This window comes from Paramisgurnus dabryanus, chromosome 10, assembly GCF_030506205.2.
Source record: "Paramisgurnus dabryanus chromosome 10, PD_genome_1.1, whole genome shotgun sequence".
Classification (NCBI taxonomy): Eukaryota; Metazoa; Chordata; class Actinopteri; order Cypriniformes; family Cobitidae; genus Paramisgurnus; species Paramisgurnus dabryanus.
In genome coordinates, this window is record NC_133346.1 from 2,183,087 (window position 1) to 2,197,713 (window position 14,627).

Genomic DNA, 14,627 nt, shown 5'->3' on the forward strand with positions numbered 1-14,627 from the left:
TTTGTACGTATTCCTATTCATAAATATTAAAATCGCGGGCATTGGAGTTTCTTATGTTTTCTTACATTGTATTTTCTGATTTATTTAGTTAAAACATTACTTATTTACCTAATGAAATGTTCATGATTTTCAGAGAACATTTAGCATAATATGAAACAAGACTACACTTTACCTTAAAATGAGTAACATTTCTGTAATCATTTAACCATTGTGCAATATTAATTTAGTTTCCCATGACACACAAAATTGTTTTCTCCTATGAAACAATAACAACAAAACACAACATAAATTCACAAAAGATATTCATTTTATTCATTTGCTGTAATCCACATCTTAAATATTCATACAATTGCAAGGAACAGATCCAGATTAAGCCCTTTATCCAGCGATCACAGCAGCGACCGTAAACGTCAAATCTCGCGTTCTTTATAAATCAAATTCAAATATTGCACCTCAGGAAGCTTTACGACACATTACGGCAGTGATATCAAACGCTCATTGGCTCTTGCGTCCTACGTCACAGATTTGTGACATTGCCGTCTTTCTCATTCGATGTATGTTTAAAAAATAAAATGTGCACCTTGACAGAAAGAAGCTGGATTAACGTTATTGTGGATTAATAACTTTAATATTTCTCTGTACTTCATAAACTCCAGAAAGGACCGCGCTTGCAGCACATCTTCATTTTAACTACTTTTTGTACTGCTTTGGTAAATAAATTGTTGTGATTACATTTGTCTGTTATGCTTTTTATTTCTAACAGTACTTGATTTTAATAAACTGTTTTGAGTAGGACTGTATTAGCAGCTTAAAATATCTTTTAAATGCTATATTGTTACAAAAAAAACTGTACATTTCTGTCCATTAGTTTGCAGAATATAAAAAGAATACATTATATTTGTAATGATATTTTTGGTATTAAAAGGGTTTGGGTTTAGACTAAGGTTTGGGGTAGGGTTAGGGTGGTAACATTATCGATAAAAAAATATACAGCAATATTTATGGTTTTGAAAGTTTTGTAAATGTTTTACATTTTGTAGCTGTAAAAACGTAATTCTACGATTAAATCTACATTATATGCTTTAGCAGCTATTTAAACGTACAAAAAATATTTTGTGTTTTTGAAAGTTACGCCTAAATACTACGTTTTAATTAAAGGGACACTCCACTTTTTTGAAAATTTGCTAATTTTCCAGCTTCCCTAGAGTTAAACATTTGATTTTTACTGTTTTGAAATCTATTCAGCCGATCTCCGTGTCTGGCGCTAGCACTTTTAGCATAGCTTAGCATAATCCATTAAATCTGATTAGATCATTAGCATTGCGCAAAAAAATAACCAAAGAGTTTCGATATTTTTCCTATTTAAAACTCGACTCTTCTGTAGTTACATCGTGCACTAAGACCGACAGAAAATTTAAAGTTGCGATTTTTCTACCAGAGCAGTGCTTGAACGCTGATAGCTCGCAATACAACTCACTGAAGAGAAACTGACCTAAAGCTGTAAATTACCCATCAGCGAGAGCATAACAACCATTTCATGTCTGATTTCGTGGGGTTTATGTTCTCATCGTTCTCATTAATGTGATGCCATAATTATGCGTTAACGTCAAAAGCACAACAATTGCACAAGGGTTTTGATCTGAGTTATTGACATCAGCGCAATGTTTTAGGCATGAAGTGGTTGAAAAGGCCTGTCGGTAATCTCACAGCGCGTGAATTGAGTGTCAGTAGATTGCGTTTGTTTCTGGTGAGCATTTCCCCCTCGAGAGCAAGCGCACGGCGTGAAAACGCACGCAGCGTGGGAGAGAAATGACTAAAGAAGATGCTAATAAAGCCGTTTAAATAATTCATCTCTTCATCTTAAAACAGCCGCCTGCAGGAAACTCTCATCACGCTCTCTCATCTCTCCCGTTTATGGCTTTTCACTCTTTATATCTCATCTAAGGGATATCTACCTGACACGCTGCTCCGTCACCTCGACTTTTCTCTTTGTCATCTCATTTCTCTCTGGATCTCTGCTCCCCACTGATAGTGCTGGAGATGTTTTATTTACATCATTGTCAGGATCATTTCCTGAAGGTAAATTCAGATCTAAGACTGGCGTTCCCTCAGGAGTCTGCGTGGAGTCGAGTGCTTCCGCTCCACGTGTGCGATTCGCTTCTGTCGATCTATTTCTGTCGCGCTTTCAGCACGTCAACATACATTTCTGTGCAAGTGTCTCTCACCTTTTATTAAATTGGCCTTTATTATAAAATTTTTAGACTGCATGATTACAGACAATGCAATTAATTTATACTGTAGTAATATCTAGACTATATTTTTGATATCACTACCAAATTGAAATCCATAATAACTGCATTTGTTTATAATGCTTTATTGATTTTCTCAAATTATGTTGTTTACAAACATCTCATCAAATATAAGCTTTGAAACTCCCTCATCTAATCAGATTGAACACCTTTTTTGTTTTATCCTGGGATTATTTGTGTAACCGTGACTCTTGCAGTTATTTTCAGTCATAAGTCGCATGGGTATATTTGTAGCAATAGCCAACAATGCATTGTTTGGGTCAAAATTATCAATTTTTATGAAAAAAACAGTAGGATATTAAGTAAAGATCATATTCCATGAAGATTATTTTCTACTTTAAATATATCAAAAAATATTGATCATTAGTAATATGTGTTGCTAAGGACTTCGTTTGGACAACTTTATTTGTATTTATTTTTGCAGATTCCAGATTTTAGGCCAAATATATAGTTTTATCCTAAAGCATTTTCTTATCCATACATCATTGGGAAGCTTTTTTCCGCTTTCAGATGATGAATGAATCTTAAAGTTTTGTGGTCTGGGTCACATAGTATCTCTGTATTTCTGAGTACTAATTATCAACCTATTTTAATGAAATGCATATAAATAGCACGCAGTGTGAAAGGTCCGCATTGGATCATTTTTGTGATCTGGAGGGTCCGCGGTCGTCCGCGCACTATCCACATGCAGTCCAAAATTTGAGACTGTATGCGTACAACAGCGCGTGAAAATATTGACAATACAAAGGCAATAGACAATACGTGCAATACATACACCAACATTGCTGGCAGTCCTTACTGTTCACTTAATATGGCGCATCTTTTCGTGCCCTTTTATGTATTGGTTTCCCAATTTTTATTCTGTTTTTTAAGTCATTGTCACTTGTGTTTGGGATAAGATTTGGGATTTGCTGTAGGATGTCATTTAATATATAGGTTTCTCCATGTTTTTGTCTATTTTTATACCATGGTCGCTTGGAGTTGGGGTTAGATTTGGGATTAGGATGTTTTTTATGTATCAAAGAGAAACCAATACATAAAATGACACGAAAACATGTGCCGTATTAAGTGAACAGGAAGGACTGGCGAATCATATGCATACAATGTTTGGAGTAACGCATTACAAGTAACCTGCATTACGTAATAATATTACATTTCTGAAGTAAGAGTAAATTAACGCATTACTTTATAAATGTACCCATTAATATTTTGAGTTATTGTAAAAAAAAATTAATGCAAGTTTCTTTTCGGTTTAATTTATTTTAATAAAAAAAACACAACATACTGAATTAAACTAAACGTCACAAAGATTTACGCCCTATGTGCGTGCACGCCTGAGCGGGAACACTTTTGAGTCCGAAACGGAGACGGCAGGCCAGAGCTTAATATTTTTACGATGGAAATATGCAATTTATGAATGCAGAACTTCTTAGTCATAGAAAACATGTGCAAGGCCTGAACGAGATCAAGCCTCAGTCAAATAAGAGAAAGTAACGCAAAAGTAACTTAAAAATAACCAAAGCATTACTTTCCACGATAAGTAACTAAGTAACGCAATTAGTTTCTTTTTTGGGGAGTAACTTAATATTATAATGCATTACTTTTAAAAGTGTCTTTCCCCAAAACTGTATGTACGCAAAATTGTAATTTGCCGTATGTATTGCACAACTTTTCACACCGCGTGCTATTTATACGCACTTCATGAGAATGGGCTGAGTAATCACATAAAACAATGAACTGTGATTGAGAAATATTGAACTTGATTGGTCACTTTATATGCATTCAGACAGTTTCTTCATGTCATAATGTCTATATGCATGTAAACAATTCCATGCAAATGTCAACCTTACCATGAAAACTAAATCTTTACAAAAAGTTTTAAACCCTACATATATGTCAGATGGCTTAAACACCGCTACGAGGTCTCTGTAAATTGTTTCAAATTATTTGCCATGGTTAGGCAAGTGCAGCTTTCCATTTATAAGGTATTATTGCTTCTGGTTTGGGCATATACATTTTTTTTGTCACATTCATATTTATTTTCTGTTATAAAATAGAAAACATATAGACAGATATATTTTGATGTCTAACATCAGGGGTTTAGGATGGTTTAGATTGTGTATTGGTAATAAATACATTCGCAATTCAATTTAAATTTGTGCCTGAAGTGTCACATCTATAGTGCTGAGATAGCTCACGTGTCTTCACAGACGGTCATTTAAAGCAGGATTTTATTCTGCATCTTGTTTCTGTAGCAGCTGTCAGTAGGAAGATCTTCTACGTCACTTTGATCTGTTTGTCGTTTACGCGCTGGAGACGAGCCCACTGCTTATTAATGACTTCACTATCTTCTCTTCTTCCTTAGATGCACTTTGTGTGGCGTTCCCCATATAGATCCGGCCTGGAGATTTTATATTGATTCGACTGAAGTCCGTATCGAACCGGCAGTAATTCGGAGCTTGTGGAAGTGCTTTTTTCTAATGCTTAATAATTCCTCACGATATGATGAATAGATGGTGCAATTAATTCATTTGGTAAATTGCGTAATTATTTAAACATTCGACTGGAAGGCTTAATGGTTTGCCCAATATGGCCTCCTATGGTTATGTCTTCATTTGTCTGTTTAATTTGGACACTGTGCTCCCACCTGCCTCCATCTTACTCTGTCATGCCACGGATTTCCCCAGACGCTCCTGATAGGCTCACAATCAATATCATTAACCTCCGAATTAATCATTTAGCCAGTGTGAAACAGTCTAATTATTAGAAGCTGCTGGTGTCAAAAATGAACACATGGTTTAAAGTTAAACTTCAGTCGGGGCTGTGGCCAAGTGCTTTAAAAGGTGTGCCCTCACAAATAAGTACAGGTGGTACCATGGTAAAGTGATTTTAATATCGCTTTGTTACAGGTGTCAGGAGTGATTATCAGATTTATATTAAAGTACTGAAAAATCCAAGGGTCGTACCATGGTAACATGTCTGAGATACCACGGTAATACCATGAGCTCGAGAACTGCAAACAGCCGTATGATCGAACCCAGGGAACACACACGTTAATAAATGTATACAAGTTACTTTGGAAAAAAGCATCTGCTAAATGCATAAATAGAAATTTACCATGGTACCTTTTAATATTCTAATGCAAACTATAATTCCCTATAATGCTGCTTGTCCAAAATGCATGTTATTGCATGATACTACCATTGTGCCTTTTGAAGCTTTGTTTATGTTTTTTTTGGGGGGAGGGACATATCAGATCCTCAATCATTTTCTGTCCATTTTCCTACACTATTCATGAAAATGATAATGAATATAAGATTGTATTTGGGTCAATGACAAAAATGGTTTGGCAAGATGAGAAATTCAAAAATCTTTAAAAAAAAAAACTTGTTTTAAAAGCATGCATCAGGTTTATTTCGTTTTTTGTTTTATCCTGAGATTATTTCTGTAACTGCTTACGAAGACTCTTGCACATTTTTTTAAAATAATTTGCACATCTATCTATAATTAAATCCAGTCATAAATCACACGGGTATATTTGTGGCAATAGCCAACAATACATTTTTTGGGTCAAAATGGTCTTTTTTAATGCCAAAAATCATTAGAATATTAAGTAAAGATCATGCTCAATGAAGATGTTTTGTAAATTTCCTACTGTAAATATATCAAAAAAATTATTCATCATTAGTAATATGTGTTGCTAAGGACTTCATTTGGACAACTTTAAAAGGCGATTTTCTCAATATTTTTATATTATACCTTTTAATATTCTAATGCAAACTATAATTATTGCTAACATAATCATCAAAAAAAATAAAAAATAAAGTATAATTTTATTAGTTATTTGTAAATGTAAATTTTAATGCGTTTTAATATTTGTCCTGACATAGATTAAATTAAAACAATTTCAATATAATTTAGATTACACTAAACTAGATGATTATATTTTATTCCACATTTTTATGAATATATTTATATTTTCATTTAAAAAATACTAGTTACACCAATTGACATAGACCGGTTACACCACATTGACATTTTTGCAATTATCCTCCAAATATTCTTTCAAAATGAAATAAAACCAGACATTTTTGACTTGGTCCTCAAAACAGAAAATGTATGCAAGTAATCTGCACATTAAAGGAACAGTATGTAAGAAATTGATATCAATTAATCATTAAATAGCCCTGAAATGTCACTAGAGATTAAGAAATCATTTTCATTTCAAATACTTATATCACTGACAACAGCAGTCTGGCCAGGATATTGTCATTTAAAAAGTGGAGTTGCAGCCCTCAACTGATGTTTATGTTGTCGTTTGGTATATTGGCCAGCAGCTGTGTGACTGCAGTACCAGTTTTAGCCACAAGTTTTGTGATTGCAATACCAGTTTTGCCCACAATCCTACATACTGTTCCTTTAATTTTGAAATTTTAACCATTTTACATTTAATTGAACCAAACGAACACAAAATAATTAACGTCACATCATTGACCCATTTAGTAAATGTGAATATTTGGACTGATCAGGTATATCAGTTAAGATGACCTTATATCTTTTAAAGACGTTTCACAGAAGTGAAGTTATTTTTTTTACATTTAGAGAAAAGAAGGCCACTATTAAACCCCTTTATAGTCCTCTCTTTGTTTCTCAGTGTTGTTTCACTATAAATGACTTTGCCAGTACTACTGTATGTGTCCATGTGTAATGTGTGTAAAGATTGTGATTCATGCTTTCCCAAGAAAAACACTCTGTCCTGCCAGTGGATCGGCGGATAGCTGCGGTCCACCGGGGAGGAGAGTATATTTATTCACAGATATTGTTGACCGGCTGCACTTCCTACCGTATGTGTTTGTGAGGGATTGTAGAGGAAAGAGACCGGGTACAGCTGCTAGTCAAGGAGAGCAAGACGCCTAACAAGTTGAGATGAAAGAAATCCCGGCTCTTAAATCTCACAAACATACTTCACACCGACACAAATGTGTGTGCGGTCCTGTTAAACATACTTTTGTGTTACTGGGACAGCAACAAACATCAGTGCTCGGTAGTCATCTTCAAATGTGTGTCATCTACAGGACCAATAAACCAGATGTGCTGTTATTTAATGTACTGCATGCAGTTAGCTATAAACATGTGGACGGTCCATTGATCCAAGATCCATTGTGTTAACAGCGCAAAAGGTCATGGGTTCGAACCCAAACACACATACTGATGAAGATGTCTACCTTGTAATTCACTTCATCATCATCATCATCATTTCCATCCTCTCTCTCTCTCTCTCTCTCTCTCTCTCTCCCTGCCAGATTGTCCCAATGATCTTCTTTATCACTATGATACTTTCATCACTTGGCAGTGCTACTTGTGCTTTTTGAAGTGAAACAAAAACCTCCTTACATGCCAATGAAGTATGGGACTCGATAGGTGACTCAGATCTTTTATAGGCAATTATCTGGATAAAAATGAGTCAAAATGCACTTTTAATATGAGAAAATATGGCACCATGTGCTGAAAATGGAAATGAGATAGTTTCATTGCTCAAAGGTTGCTCTTGGGATGTTTTATCTTTATGACACAATGTAGATATTTGTGATAAAGTCATTGAAGGAAACCATCTATGTTCACCTTCATATATGAGTTTAGTGATGTTGATGGGTCAGTAGACGTCTCACTAACTAAGGGTGAGGTTTACATCTATAGCGTCAGTTTAAAGACGTCCCTTTTGGTGGCTTTTATTGAAGTTAAGATGTCCAGGACTTTTCCACGACCTCTGATCTGAACCTGAGCAAAGAGCAAAAGGTTTTGTCAACGTGTCCGCTTCTGTGACAGGAGAGAGAGAATGAAAGTGAATGTGGCTCTCTCGTCCCACAGACCTCCTGTCAGTGTGCATGGCGGCGTGTGAAGACGTGAACACGTGCTGCGCCAGCAATTGCACACATGCACACACACACATACAGGCATGCAAGCAGGCAGCTGACTTGAGAAAATCAGCGAGAGAGGGGGGTGTAAAATCCCTCTTTGTCGAAAATTGGCTCTCTCAGTGAACGGCTCTCTAACAGAAATCCAGTGGGGTTTCCAAGGTAACCGTTCCACGGATCTGAAACTGTGGGCAAAGCTGCAGATGAATAGCTGCTAGGACACACAACAATAGCGGTTAAAGGCATAATTGTAAAAGAATGAAGTGCAGGAACAATAGAAACAGGAGTAAGTGATCAGATCATTAGTGTTCACTGAAGTGTGCATGTCACATGTACTGTATGTGTTTAAGGGTTGCATTTGTCAACTAGAGAACTAACTTGTGTTCCAGAAGATCACACATTTGACATTATTAAAAAGAAAAGGTTCACAGTCGGCTCTTAGGATCAGCAGTGATATTATGAACAATAACTTTTTGACTGTATCAACTTTTTGAGTATATGTGACCCTGGGTCATAGGGTAATTTTTTAGATTTAGACATCATCGGAAGCTGTATAATCAAGCTTTCCATTGATGTATAATTTGTTAGGACAGTATTTGAAAAATCTGGAATCTGAGTGTGCAAAAAATCATAATATTGAGAAAATCAACTCATTCCCCACCGGCCTTTTTATGAAAAGTTACCCGCAAACATTTTTGTGATTTTCACAAAACGCCTTTCAGGATAAACATACAAATATATCAAATGAAAGAACAGACCCTCTGCTTTTAAATAAACAAACAAAACGGGAAACATTTTTTTCATTTGTTTTCTTTTTATAACCTATTAAATATGGGTAATTTCTTAAAAAATATAATGGTTTGAGCAAAAAGCTGAAATAATTTTGTAAATGCATTTTTGTAAAGTAATGGAGTTTAAAATTAAATAAAATCATTTTGCTTCAGTTTTTTAAAAAATTGGGTAAGTGGATAGTAGCGGAATTACAGATAAAAACCGTAAAAACTCGTCAGGAAAGCGTCATAGGCAGGGAAATGTTTTTTTTTTTAAATTGACGAGATAACTCGTCAATTGCGGGGAAAGAGTTAAAGTTGTTCAAATGAAGTCCTTGCATATGCATATTACTAATGATTCATACATTTTTTTATATATTTATGGTAGGAAATGTACAAAATATCTTCATGAAACATGATCCTAATGATTTTTGGCATAAAAATCTATAATTTTGACACATACGCTGTATTGTTAGCTATTGCGTCAAATATGTGTGCGACTTATGACTGGTTTTGTGGTCCAGGGTCACATATATGATACAGTATGAGTGATTATACAGTATAATTGCAGGTACAATTGGTGTCCAAACTCATTACTTTTTCAAAAGGTTATATTTTTAATCATTTAAATAATTTGGTACTCACTGTCATATATGTTACAGGTCATAACAATAAATTGTCGCAAAGTGAATAAATCTTTAATAACATCAATGTAAAATCATTGCAATTGATTTCTTATATTGGCTTACCTCACATTTCATGCATTTTTAATAAATGTCCTCTGCAACCTATAAAGCACTTTTCAATATATTTCATTTTTGATAGATCTCCTATTATACATAAATAACAAAATCTAGTGGTGAGGTTGCGAATTGCAACTAATGGCGTAGTCCACTGGTCACCCCTCGCTTTTGAAACACATAGAGAAGCTACGGTAGCTGCCACCGGACAAACATGTCATCGTCGGAGACAACTTAGTAAAAACATTGTCCGTTAAGTGCTTCTGTAGAAACATGGCGGCACAAAATGGCGACTTCCATGTAAGGGGACCCTCTTTTAATGTAGATAAAAAGTTTTCGTTCTAAGGTAATAAACACATAACGGTTCATTATGAAAGGTCTTTGTACACCCCCAGGGGCGTCGCTAGACCCCTTTTACTGGGGCATGTGCCCCACTGTAAATCTTCTGTGCCCCAGTGTAAATCTCAAGTTTACATTTTAGCATTTAACTTTTGTATTCATTTTCAAATATAATCGAGGAAAAACGGATCTATATGCAATGTAGTTACCCAATTCACGTTTGAAAAAGCGACGCAGCAGTCGCACTGATGCGTGCACGCACCAATTCAAGTCCGTGCGCATCTATTCAGACAGGCGCAGCCGCAAACAAAAGTTCAGGTAAGGCTACGCGATTGAGTTGACTTATGAAAACATGACGAGACTAAAAAAACATGAGTACGTTTGTAAATAATAATAATAATCTTTTTTTGACTCGATCGTTATTGGCTCATGTGATGGGCATTAGAAATGTTTTGTGCAAAGCAGGGAAAGGGAAGCAAAAATGAGAGATGATGAGTTTAAGACAAATTACATCTTTACCGAGTCAGGTCTTAAACATTAGAGGAAAAATCTCAAATCTATGGAATTGCATTGTTGCTGAGAAAATCAACATAATGTATGTGTTATACTGTTCTGTATTTTCAGATATGAAATTAATATTTAGTTCACTAGCTCTAAGACATTACATAAACAGTTAGCAGTAACTAAGATAGGTTATTTTAGTAGCAGTCATAAAAAGAAAAATATTTTTGTAAAAAATAAGTTATTAATCATTGTTATGTAAAATGCAAATGTGCATCAAAATATTTTCTCTGCTGTCATTATTATCAAACATTTTAGGCTTCAAACATGTTAATAATGTTAAGCATATGAAGATACTTATACTTATAATACTTAAATATTTTTAAATACATGTTTTTTCTTTCCCAGTACTTATTGCAGTGTAGGAATAGTGGGTTAAGCGAAGGAAATTGTATAGAAGTGTTGCACACGGACACTGCAGGCTTTCAAGAAAAAAGTAAAAAAAAATGGGGGGCCTGTGCCCCAGTAGAGCTTTATATCTAGCAACGCCCCTGTACACCCCTGATAAAATAGTTTTGTATATTACTTTGCATTTCTGTCAAGAGATCCTTCTAAACATTACACACTGCACCTTTAAATATAAATATGTATAGAATGCTAAAAAACGAGTATGTCTTCATTTTTTTAATAGTTATTTCCCCGGTTTCACAGACAGTGCTTAAGGCTAGTCCTAGACTAAGACACGTGTTTGAGCTTTCCCAATTGAAAATACCTTGCAGTTAGGGATGTCCCGATCAGGTTTTTTTGCCCTCGAGTCCGAGTCCGAGTCATTTGATTTTGAGTATCTGCCGATACCGAGTCCCGATCCGATACTTCTATAATACATAAAAAAAAAAGAATAAAGAAGAGCAAAAAAACAGAACCAGTCCAGGATGTTCCTTATGTCATGCCGCACGCATTGCTGTTTCTGTGTGGAGTCAAAAGAGTCTAACTCTGTGCCAGCGCATAACTACAGATGTGTTAAAAAATAATGAATATATACTATATATGTTCAGGGGTTAAATTGGGGTTTGTTTTGTGGGGATGCTCTGTTAGGAGGGAGGGTTCGAGGGGTAACATGTTTAATCCTGATGACAGCAAAGCAACTGGGTGTGTTTCAATGACATTTTGTATCTCTGATAGGATTTTATAAGTTTCAGTTTTAAAGCTGTGCCACATGTTGACCCAAACTTTAAAACCTGAACTTTAAATTATGCAAATCTATGAGTCTGACACCCTATATGCATTTGGTGCACATGTCATTATGCACAATTGATCAAACTTTGAATGAAGTTATAAGACTTAACCTCCTTGACTCATTCTAGGCATAAGATAGGCTACCCAAAAAGACTCAATTAACAAGAAAAACAACATACTGATTCAGCAATATATCTTATAAATTAGCCATAGAGATTCCCTAAGCTGGTCAGCTGTTAGTTAAACAATCACTATAGTTAGGTCGTAATTGATTTGTATAATCAAAATACATTATTTTATTTAACTATACAATCAGTTGTATCCAGTTATCTAGTTAACATTTTGTAATGAGATGAGTGACATGGCTATACATACTTTAATACTTTGTTTCTAGACTTCTATTAAGTTTTTTCGACATGGGCACCATTCTTACCTCTCTTTCTCTCATCTCTACAGTAATGTCAAATGATCCTGCGCGAATGCGCGTTCTTGAGGTTCTGAGTGAGACGCGGAGCTGCGTCTGAGCACATGTTGACAATAACGATCAACGCGTCGTTTAAATGAGCGGTAAAAACGCGGTTTTGTCGTGGGTTCCTTGCACGCACGAGTGTGTGAAGCCTATGAATGAAAGCACGTCAATAGGCTTGTTCGACTTCATGCGGCGCCGCAACACTCGACACCCTGGTGACGTCAAACTACCGCGAGAGTGATCCGCGAAATCATACGGAGGAGTTTGCTTTTACATCGTTCTCGCGGAACTTTGACGTCATGCAGCACCACAAGAACCGGCAGCCGGATGAAGTCGAACAAGCCTATTCTCTTCAGTTCACACGCACCAGCGCAGCGCGTACACTGGCGCGGAGCAGAGCGAGAACTTAATGGATTTTAAACCCTGCATATGTATCCGAGTCCTGATCGGGAGGTAACGTCCGATCCCGATCGAGTCTGAAACCACGTGATCGGGGCCGATTTCCGATCACGTGATCGGATCGGGACATCCCTACTTGCAGTGACAGATCTTAAAATATGCCAATGACAATATACACACCAGTAACATCTTTTTCTAAGACTTGTTTATTAAAGATGCTCTAGCTAAGCCTTGTTTGTGAAACCATGCCGTTATGTTTTAATGTTGTGCAAATTATTATTTATGTCATTCGTCTCTCAATGCACCTCTTATATCCCCTTCGTCTTGGCCTGACAATGGTCTGTAGACCGTACTGAAAGTAAAGTTAGGCTTCTGTGCAGTGATTTTGAGCTCGAGTGAATCTCCCGAGCTTCAAACAGAGAGCACACGTGGACACACCAGACCGATAGCATATCTCAGAACATAAGAAGCCCTTCTCCTGATGGAGGGTAATTGCCTGGCTGTGTAACATGGCGCAGAGGCTTTAAACTGCTGCAAGGTTTCATGTCTGTAGGTAATTGGTTCCAGGCAGTGCTGGGAAACTTGGAGGCGCAGTCTTTGGCTTGGGCGAGATCTGCAGGTTTGTCTTTTGTCTGCATGCCCCAAAAAGAAGCGTTTTACCTTCTGTCCATTCAGGGCATCTGTCCCGGCACTTCACTGAGAGAGCGCCCATTGCTCTTACTCTCTAAATAATGTACTGTGGATATCTTTACTGTACATGTGGTTGTGTTTTATTCAGTGGATTTAGTTGGGATGTCGGAGATTTTTCAATGTAACATCAAGGCCAGTGTAAGATCACATATTCAAGCTTTTAATCTGATGTCTTTCGTTGTTTGTAAAGCAGCAGGAAAATATAAACTGTATTGCTGTCTACAGAGTTCTTACTGTAATAAAACCTCTCTGGTTTATAAAGCTCATATCAGTGGTGATCTGACTTTGATTCTGCTCGAGTTGTTTGTGTCTTCACATCTACAGTACTGTGACAGGTTTTGTCTTTTGAGTCTTCTGGGCTTCAGCATATTTTTAGGGGTTTTGTGAGAGATCAGCAAAGATTTCGACTCAAGTGCTTTCACGGGTTTTGTTTTTAACAGACACACATTTCACGGCTGGGCAGTTTTTGCATGGCATGCTGTTCTCAATGACTCCATAATGGGATGCAGACAGTCAACACAACAGTTTTGTTTGTTTTGAGGAGACATTTTTGTCTAATTGGTTTATAGATATAAAAGTGGCTGTGTTTTACAGTCATATTTATCACAGTTAAGGTCACCAAAACATTGAAATCCTGACCAACTCGGGTATATTTAATTTGAAATGTTGTTTTTCTCGTACAATGAATTGTAATTTGATAAAGTATGTTTTTAAGAGCATTTGTTTGGCATGATGTAAAGAAAAGTAAAATTGTAGAGTTGTTTAAAGTCTAGCATTAGCACTGACACCGGCCGCCAGTTTTCATTAAAAATGTGCGCAAAACTTCTGCAATGTTTTTGAAATGATTCTGAAATGAAGACGTGTCTATTTCCTGATGTTATGCATATTTTTTTTCCTCTCACAATAAGTCATTCCAAAAATCATGGCTAAGGATTTTGGTAAGTTTGCGTACAATATGTCACAACCACCACACTAGCCATTATTTGGAGATGTCGGCATGTTATCCTAGCATTAATGGCAATAAAAGCTATGGGTTGTTTCTGGGAAGTTATAGGACGCGATTTCGCATCTTTAAAGAATGATCATGTGATTTTTAAGTACGCCAGGTGACCGTTGAATGCAGTTTTGCAGAATTACAGAATATTTCTTTTTTTGAAGAATTGCAGAATATTTATTTTTCGAATTGCCTGACAAACCACCTCATGCGAGTATGAACACTTCTTTTTCCTATATATGGAGTATTTGTTTCTATTGGGTGT

General features: G+C 36.1%; 1 protein-coding gene across 3 annotated transcripts in view; it reads left to right on the forward strand.

The window, feature by feature from the left end:
* The window catches only part of ttc28 (tetratricopeptide repeat domain 28), a 296,324-nt gene that overhangs the window by 222,586 nt on the left and 59,111 nt on the right, over positions 1-14,627 (forward strand). The gene's annotated exons all lie outside the window — the stretch shown is intronic.